The sequence below is a fragment of the Ascaphus truei genome, chromosome 2, assembly GCF_040206685.1.
Source record: "Ascaphus truei isolate aAscTru1 chromosome 2, aAscTru1.hap1, whole genome shotgun sequence".
In the NCBI taxonomy this organism is placed as follows: domain Eukaryota; kingdom Metazoa; phylum Chordata; class Amphibia; order Anura; family Ascaphidae; genus Ascaphus; species Ascaphus truei.
This window is the reverse complement of record NC_134484.1, coordinates 87,774,882-87,782,638: the sequence shown is the minus strand read 5'-3', so window position 1 is coordinate 87,782,638 and position 7,757 is coordinate 87,774,882. Positions and strand designations below refer to the sequence as shown.

Here is a 7,757-nt window from a genome sequence, read left to right as displayed (position 1 = left end):
GAATAGCACAACTGAAGTTAATCACACTCATTTGAAAGCTTAACTCTAGCTACTAAATGCCCCAACAACTCATTACTTATCAAAGCGTACGTCACACATTAGTTCACTCATATCTATAGTTGAACTACTATCAAAGACACATTATCACACACTGCATGTGTTGTCTTGTTGAGTCACAGCCACATTCAGGTGTGCCACATCTTCGATTAATGTACCACACATATCCTCTACCAAAAACAACACTTTTTGCAATATGACCACCTTCATGATAACCATTGTGAATGGTCATCTCATGATAGTTATGTACATTATGATACTGATATCACTACACAACATATGATTTTTATGTACTAATTTAATCTATTTATCCTCACGCATTACTGCAGAAACATAGTATGTTGTATGTTAGGGAACTCAAAACTTCTAAGTACACAGGCATGTACAGTGTTATTACAACTATTTATGTTCACTTTCACACACATTTTCGGTTAAGGAACTGATGTTGTTAGTTAATCATAAATACAGAACATACAATAAGTGTTTGTTCAATATTTACACATGTAAATGTAAAACTTATGTTATTGTTATATATAGTTGCCCCTGGAGGACATGTGTCACCTGAGATGGAACAAGTGTCTTCACCTGGGTCAGCCAGCTCAACACAACTAGAAGGTGAGTGTATCATTTGCTGGCCATATAATATGTGCTCTTCTATATGTTATGTTGTCATGTTCATTATTTGTTTTGCACATCTTCTTTAAATAGGATTACTTAGTGTCAGTGCAAATTAAGTGTAAGGCAACATGTATTGTGTTAGTGATGTGAACTATCATGTAGGACTTCGGAGTTTAGAGCAACTTTTCATTCATTCATATTTCATACTGAGTCCAAACATTATTCGTAAGTCAAGGTAGTTTTTAATGTGAGGTTATAAAACGTATGCTAAAATGTTAGGTGTTACTTAGGACACAGTACAATTACATAGTAACACAGCATACATTAACATGCCATTTAATAATGTGTACATTTCTTTTTAGAACATCATGGTGATGAGGATGATGAGTATGATGAGGATGACGCCGCAGAAGAGACTGAAATACAATCATGTGACCATGAAGAGGTGCCAATAGAAACTGTTGTACCGCCAAATCGTCCATCAACTTCCACATACGATGCAATTGTAGCTTCAGAGGGAAAAATAGTGGACGCAGAAAATCGTCGCCATTCAGACATGATGACAGTGCTGGAAAGGATGATTGGACTGCAGGAAGAAACAGTATCACAATTGGCACATCTCCACAGAGTCTTCATTGAAGTGCCTAAACAGTTGCAAAAAATCAACACCTCATTCGAAGCATTAGTTGTTCAGCAAACACAAGCTAATTACTGGAGAATGACTAATGTACCACAATTCAACACCTCACAGCCAGGATCTGTTCATGCAGGTCAGTTTTCACCACATTCATCTGATATTCATTCACCAGGCCCAAATGTTACCGGTCAAGTAGCAGACATTGCTGTGCAGGTTCCTGACGACATCCTACCGCTGCCATCTGTACAAATTCAGCAGCTGACACCTACAAAGGAGGCCACAAAAAGAAAACACAAGCAGTTACTACTGACCAGTTTTTGGTCAAAAACAAAAAAAGACTCACATGAAACAGACCGACCATCACTTGTGCAGTGTCTACCAACTAGCTCACATGTGTCAGTGGGCACAAGCTCTGTCGGTGAGTCACTTGCCATAAGCCCTGTCCGTGAACAGTCAGTACCCACAAGCCCTGTAGGTGAGTCACTGCCCAAAAGCCCTGTAGGTGAATCGCTGCCCAAAAGCCCTGTAGGTGAATCGCTGCCCAAAAGCCCTGTAGGTGAATCACTGCCCAAAAGCCCTGTAGGTGAGTCACTGGCCACAAGCCCTGTAGGTGAGTCACTGGCCACAAGCCCTGTAGGTGAGTCACTGGCCACAAGCCCTGCCCGTGAAGTGCCAGAGGCCACTCAAAGTGGCTCTGTTGTGCCTAAAGTTGGTGGCAAAAGAAAAAGGAAAATTCAAGAGACAACAAGCAGGCCTGTTACTCGCTCGCAAAAGGAACAAAAAAAATAAATGTTATAATTCAGAAAATATGTCTTTGGCCTTGTTTTGTTGACTTCAGATTATCTAATTACTATTGTATGTATGCTGAAGACTGTGTTGTTTCCAAACTTTCAACTATGTTCTTGTACACGTGAAGTTTTGGAAATGTTAACACTCATAATTAATTGTGTTATAAATATTTATGGTTTAATCGTCTGTTCAGTAATGGTCCACCAGGAGCCAGTTGCTAAGTTTAGAGAAGCTGCCATTGACTTTGCAGCAAAACATTGCATTTGGGTGTGTTAATTGATGTAAGAATTGCATATGCATATTAGTCACATGCAATTATAAAAACACCTAAGTAAGTGCAAACATCTTTCTTGTACGTGTACAGCAGGATTATGTGTAAATTATTACTTACCTTTGCCTTGCTTGGCCATTGTAATTTTGTCCTTTAATCATTTGTGTGTTCGTTTCAATAACATCTCTGAATGTATAATAATATATATACACACACACTGAGTGTGTGTGTGTGTGTGTGTGTGTGTGTGTGTGTGTGTGTGTGTGTGTGTGTGTGTGTGTGTGTGTGTGTGTGTGTGTGTGTGTGTGTGTGTGTGTGTGTGTGTGTGTGTGTGTGTGTGTGTGTGTGTGTGTGTGTGTGTGTGTGTGTGTGTATATATATATGTGTATATATATATATATATATATATATATATATATAGTACTATATAGTACTATATAAACTGGTATACATGTATTTTACAAACTAATACACTTCATGCTTCCTTGTGAAAACACTATTTTAATAATACAGGCCTAATGTTTGAGAAATATCCTAAGTATGAGACTCTAACAGTATTGTGCTTAAACAAATGTTTATTACTTAATTCAATCATGTTTCTCACCATTTAAATAGGTTTCATACAAGGTATACTTAATGCCATCAATGTTGTGTGTACTCCTGCAATATTAAAAAAAAAAATATATAATATATAAATATATATATATTTTTATAAGAGAGATATATTTATATATATATATATATACACACGTATTTAAACTCATGCAGACAGGGCGTTAACCAGACTTTCACATACACACAGAAATGTAAGCGGGGAAAAAACATTTCTTTTTGCAGGTGTGTGTTTTTACTGATATGCCTGGCTAAGAAATATTTTCACACAGTGGTCTTTGTTAGTTTTCAAAAAAACACTATGTGAACGCATTCAAAGTCTAGGGATGTTTTTCACAAACGAGATAAAAGAAGGAGAAATGTTTCTCCCACAGTCCCATATCACGAACCACAACTGTTAACCCAATTAGACAAACAAATCCAATTGGCGTTTGAAATAAGGAGTCAAAGTAGTTAGTTTTGTTGACCTTGACAAGGAAAAACAGGAGTTTGTTAGCCATTCAGCACATTCATTTTGATGAGCAAATAACACAGACCTGCACACAGCTTTTGTGCTACTCAGACATGGCTGATGAATTCGTTAACAATATTAATCCCCTTTTAGGGTATAAGTACATGATCTGTGAAGCCATCTTGAACAGTCGCGGACAGAAAGCAAGCACACGCCAAATCGATGATTTCATTCGAGCAAAATATCCTTATTACCAAGACCGTAAGCATGCACGGAATTTTAATTCCTCAATAAGATTCACTTTATCAAGTAATGACTTTTTTGAACGTGACCAGGATAAGCTACAAAACACCTATGGTTTCTGGAAGATTGCCCCGGAAAAACAATTTCTCCTGAAAGACGGCACTTATATTGTCGTGAAAGGCATATTTATTCCTAATGGCAATAGCAATGTATCCGCTACTACTGATCCGTTTGAATCGATACGTGCTGCAATATCTGCAGCCTCCATTCCTGAAACCCACATTGTACAAGAACAAAAGTACTATGATTATGTACCAAGCCTTTCAGCTGAAAATGCATTGGAATGGGAACCCGAAGAAATGAACCTACCTCCCGACCAATTATTTGAAGAAAGCAGTGGCGATTCCTATGAGCGCATCCTGGAGGAGATATGTGTCATACTGGATTCAGCGGTTGGGTTAAGCATGGATGAAAATGCCTTGCATTTCTGGAGCGACCAGTTGCAGCCAGGCGAAGAGTTAATTCTAGAAGAATGGTAAATATAACAATCGTTATGCGTTGACTCTGCGTTTAAATTTTTTTTTTTTTTGTAACCACCATTTTCACTTTCAATGCGTGGATACAGCGTAACATTGCAGACTGCATAACATGTAGCGATCACAAACAAATTGTTTCCTAATACAATATAGTAGAACCTGAAAGAGTAGTACACATTGCTGACGGAATAAATATACGTACTTTCCTATCCCTTTAAACATATTAGCAACATTTTTCCATTACTCTAACACATACCTGTTTTGTTATCATGCAACATCTACAACATTGAAAACCGGGTCCACCACGTATGACGTGGGACCCTTGTCATGGGCCAAGGCGTCCTTAAAAAGGATTACTGATGTAAGTCCCGCCCCCAAGCGACGTGCGCGCCTCAAAGCCTATTGGCTGTCATGTTTTGTTATAGTAACGGTAACTGCAGTGTGTGATGCGTGCGGCTCAGTGTTTGTAGGCGTACCCTGGGCGTTAGCCGAATGTTAATTGAGTGGGAGGAGTGTTAGCGTGCGTTTCACGCTGGCTTAACATGACGTCACACGTATTGCATTTGCGCATTGTGTTATCGGCCGTGCTTTCTGTTCAAACACGTCTGTTTAAAAAGAATACAGATGTACTCGTTTAGAACGAATGTAGTTTCGTCTTCATTGTATTTGAAATAAAGATGTTATGTTTACTGGTATTTTCAACATGTATTGAACGCACAACGTACGCTTTGTTTTGCGCATGCGCTAACAGTTAGTGGAGCCAAGCGTGAAGTGCGTGCGCACACAAAGATGTGCGCGCACATCTTTCAGTATACAGGCAACGTTCACTTCTTATACATAGTTATGCCTGCTACAAATTTAAAGAAACATTACATACTGATGAACAGTTTTACTTCTAACATATAAGTGACTGACGTGTGTATCTACACAATCATATAGAGCTGCGTAACGCGTTGTCACGGATGCATATCTAGTAAGGTGCCATCTTTGACCATCATGTGTTTGCTGTATTTCAGAGATGTCGGGGAAGATACAATCGGATCAATGTATGATTTCAGAAGAGTCTACCTTTATATGAGATGATTGTGAGGAGGAGCCACCGACTACTATACTACATATGGAACTAATTTTATATTGCTTGCAGCGCTTATTAACAAACAATTAAAAATGTGATACCCTTATGCCTATATTGCATAAGCACTTAATTAACATAATGATGTTGCAAAAGAGTGCCTCATGAATTTTTATTGAGTGTTCTTTAATGACTACTAACATTTTATGACATGGTGTGTTTTATATATAACAACCATTCCCACTCTGCTAACACATTTGTGTATTCTAATATGTAATGGAACGTATGACTGTCGAAACTATGTAACAATAATAATAATAATATGAGCATGTTCATGTATAGGGCTGCTAGTTGTACGCAGCGATTTACAGACACATGTTTCAGCCTGAGGTCCCTGGCCCGTGGAACGTACAAATGTTTTTTTGCCGCATGAGGCACAGGGAGATAAAGTGACTTGGCCAAGGTCACAAGGAGCCCACACCGGGAATTGAACCAGACTCCCCTGCTTCAATCTATCAGTGCCAGTGTGTGTCTTTACTCAGTGAGCCACTCCTTCTCCCAATGTAAAGGACACTTACAACCAAGTAGCCATTTATTTTTAAAATCTCTTGTTACATGGGTATGTAGATAAAATGGTTTGGGACTGTAGCAAATAATGTTACTGGCCAGATGTTATGGTCCCCTCCAATGCATGATGTTCTGAATATGACATCACCATCATGTTATGAAGTACGTTTCTGTGTATATTTCATTAACCTAACTAACTATAGTTTACTGTGTTTATTAATCGTTTAGAAATACATAGTATAGTCAATATGATGATATAAGCTACCATAATAAAGCTGGTGTTATCATTTGTCGGTGTTATACATGGATCCTACACCAATTGATACACACACAAACAGTTGTCTTAAAAAGTGTGTCTATGCTAGTGATGAATGTGCTCCCGTAAGTAAACAAATAAGTACAGTTATCCCCTTTTCTCCAAACACCTCTATATTACATTAATGGAAATTATAAGGAAACATACATAAAATGTGATGAAATGTGAGTAATCATTTTGTAATACAATGCACATGAAACCTCAAGAGTAGCTAAATGCATATACATGATACAGAAAGTACATATATGTAACATTTGTGTTTAAACCAATATGTTGGGTTTTTAGTTCCAATAATTATAGGAAGATTGAGGTAGCCACATCTTATGAGAGATGTCAGCAAATATACATACCATGATCAGTCATACTGCAAATATACCTATAATGCAAAGGAACAATATATAAATTGCAAACATTGACATGCCATCTTCAGTACCGTAAAGAACACATCAAAGTGTGTATTTGGTGTTAAATGTGCAACACCATGTATATTTAATGACATTCAAAATGTAAATCAGCCTGGTGTACACATCATCTGGATGTACATGTTACACTGCACCAATAACATTGTATGTAAGCATACTAGAAGCATGAATGATTATGGGCATAATATGTGTTTTGTCTTAGCATAAGGAATAACACAATGCTAAAATATTATTGCTTTGTTACCCAAGTTGTATTCACATACACACAACTAAAGTACAATTGAAGAGGGATTATATAACCTGTGCAACAATAACATACCGGTGCCACATCCCTTTGTGCACACAGCAGAGAAAAGAAAGGTGTGCAACCCATATTCATCTGTGTCCTAACAGAAGGTTATATAAAGAAACATTATTGTTAATATAACATAATTAAACTATAAAAGTAGTACTAGGAACATATGAGTTTGTACTTACAAGAAAAAAATGAATTGATGAGATTCTGGCGTGTCTGGCCACCACTGGCTGTTTGTTCATTTTCAGCAGCTACATGGGTGGGATGCTCGTCTACCAAAGCCTCAGCTAGGTCTGACTGTACATTGTGCCTGAGTGCAACATTGTGCAAAATGCAACAGGCAAGGATAATATCAGACACTTTTTGAGGCTTGTATAGAAGAGCCCCACCAGTTCTGTCCAGACACCTAAACCTGGTCTTGAGTAGGCCAAATGTCCTCTCTATAACAGATCTTGTAGATATATGGGCTGCATTGTACCTCTCCTCTGCTTCAGTTTGAGGGTTTAGCACCGGAGTCAAGAGCCACGGCCTAATTCCGTATCCTGAGTCACCTATAATGAATGGAGCACACATAAGCTGACATTAGTGATCAAATTGTACAATGCCAACATTCCTAAATCAAAATGTGTTTTGTGTTAGAACATGTAAATGTGTACTCACCCAGCAGCCAACCAGGTTCAAAATGACCCTCTTCGAACGCATGGAAGAATAAAGAGTTCCTCAGGATAGAGGAATCATGACTGGAACCAGGGAACTTGGGTACCACATGCATTATCCTCATCGTGGCATCACATACCACCTGTACATTGAGTGAATGGTAGTGCTTCCGATTGCGGTACACATGCTCACTCTGACTAGGTGCAATCAAAGC

General features: G+C 38.2%; 1 long non-coding RNA gene across 1 annotated transcript; it reads right to left on the bottom strand.

Moving 5' to 3' along the window:
- Positions 1-3,960: 3,960 nt before the first annotated feature.
- Positions 3,961-7,332, bottom strand: LOC142488534 (uncharacterized). The gene is made up of 3 exons (XR_012799478.1): positions 6,911-7,332; positions 6,520-6,545; positions 3,961-4,202 (listed from the first exon to the last, which is right to left on the bottom strand). It is a non-coding gene; the product is annotated as an uncharacterized LOC142488534 (long non-coding RNA).
- Positions 7,333-7,757: the final 425 nt, after the last annotated feature.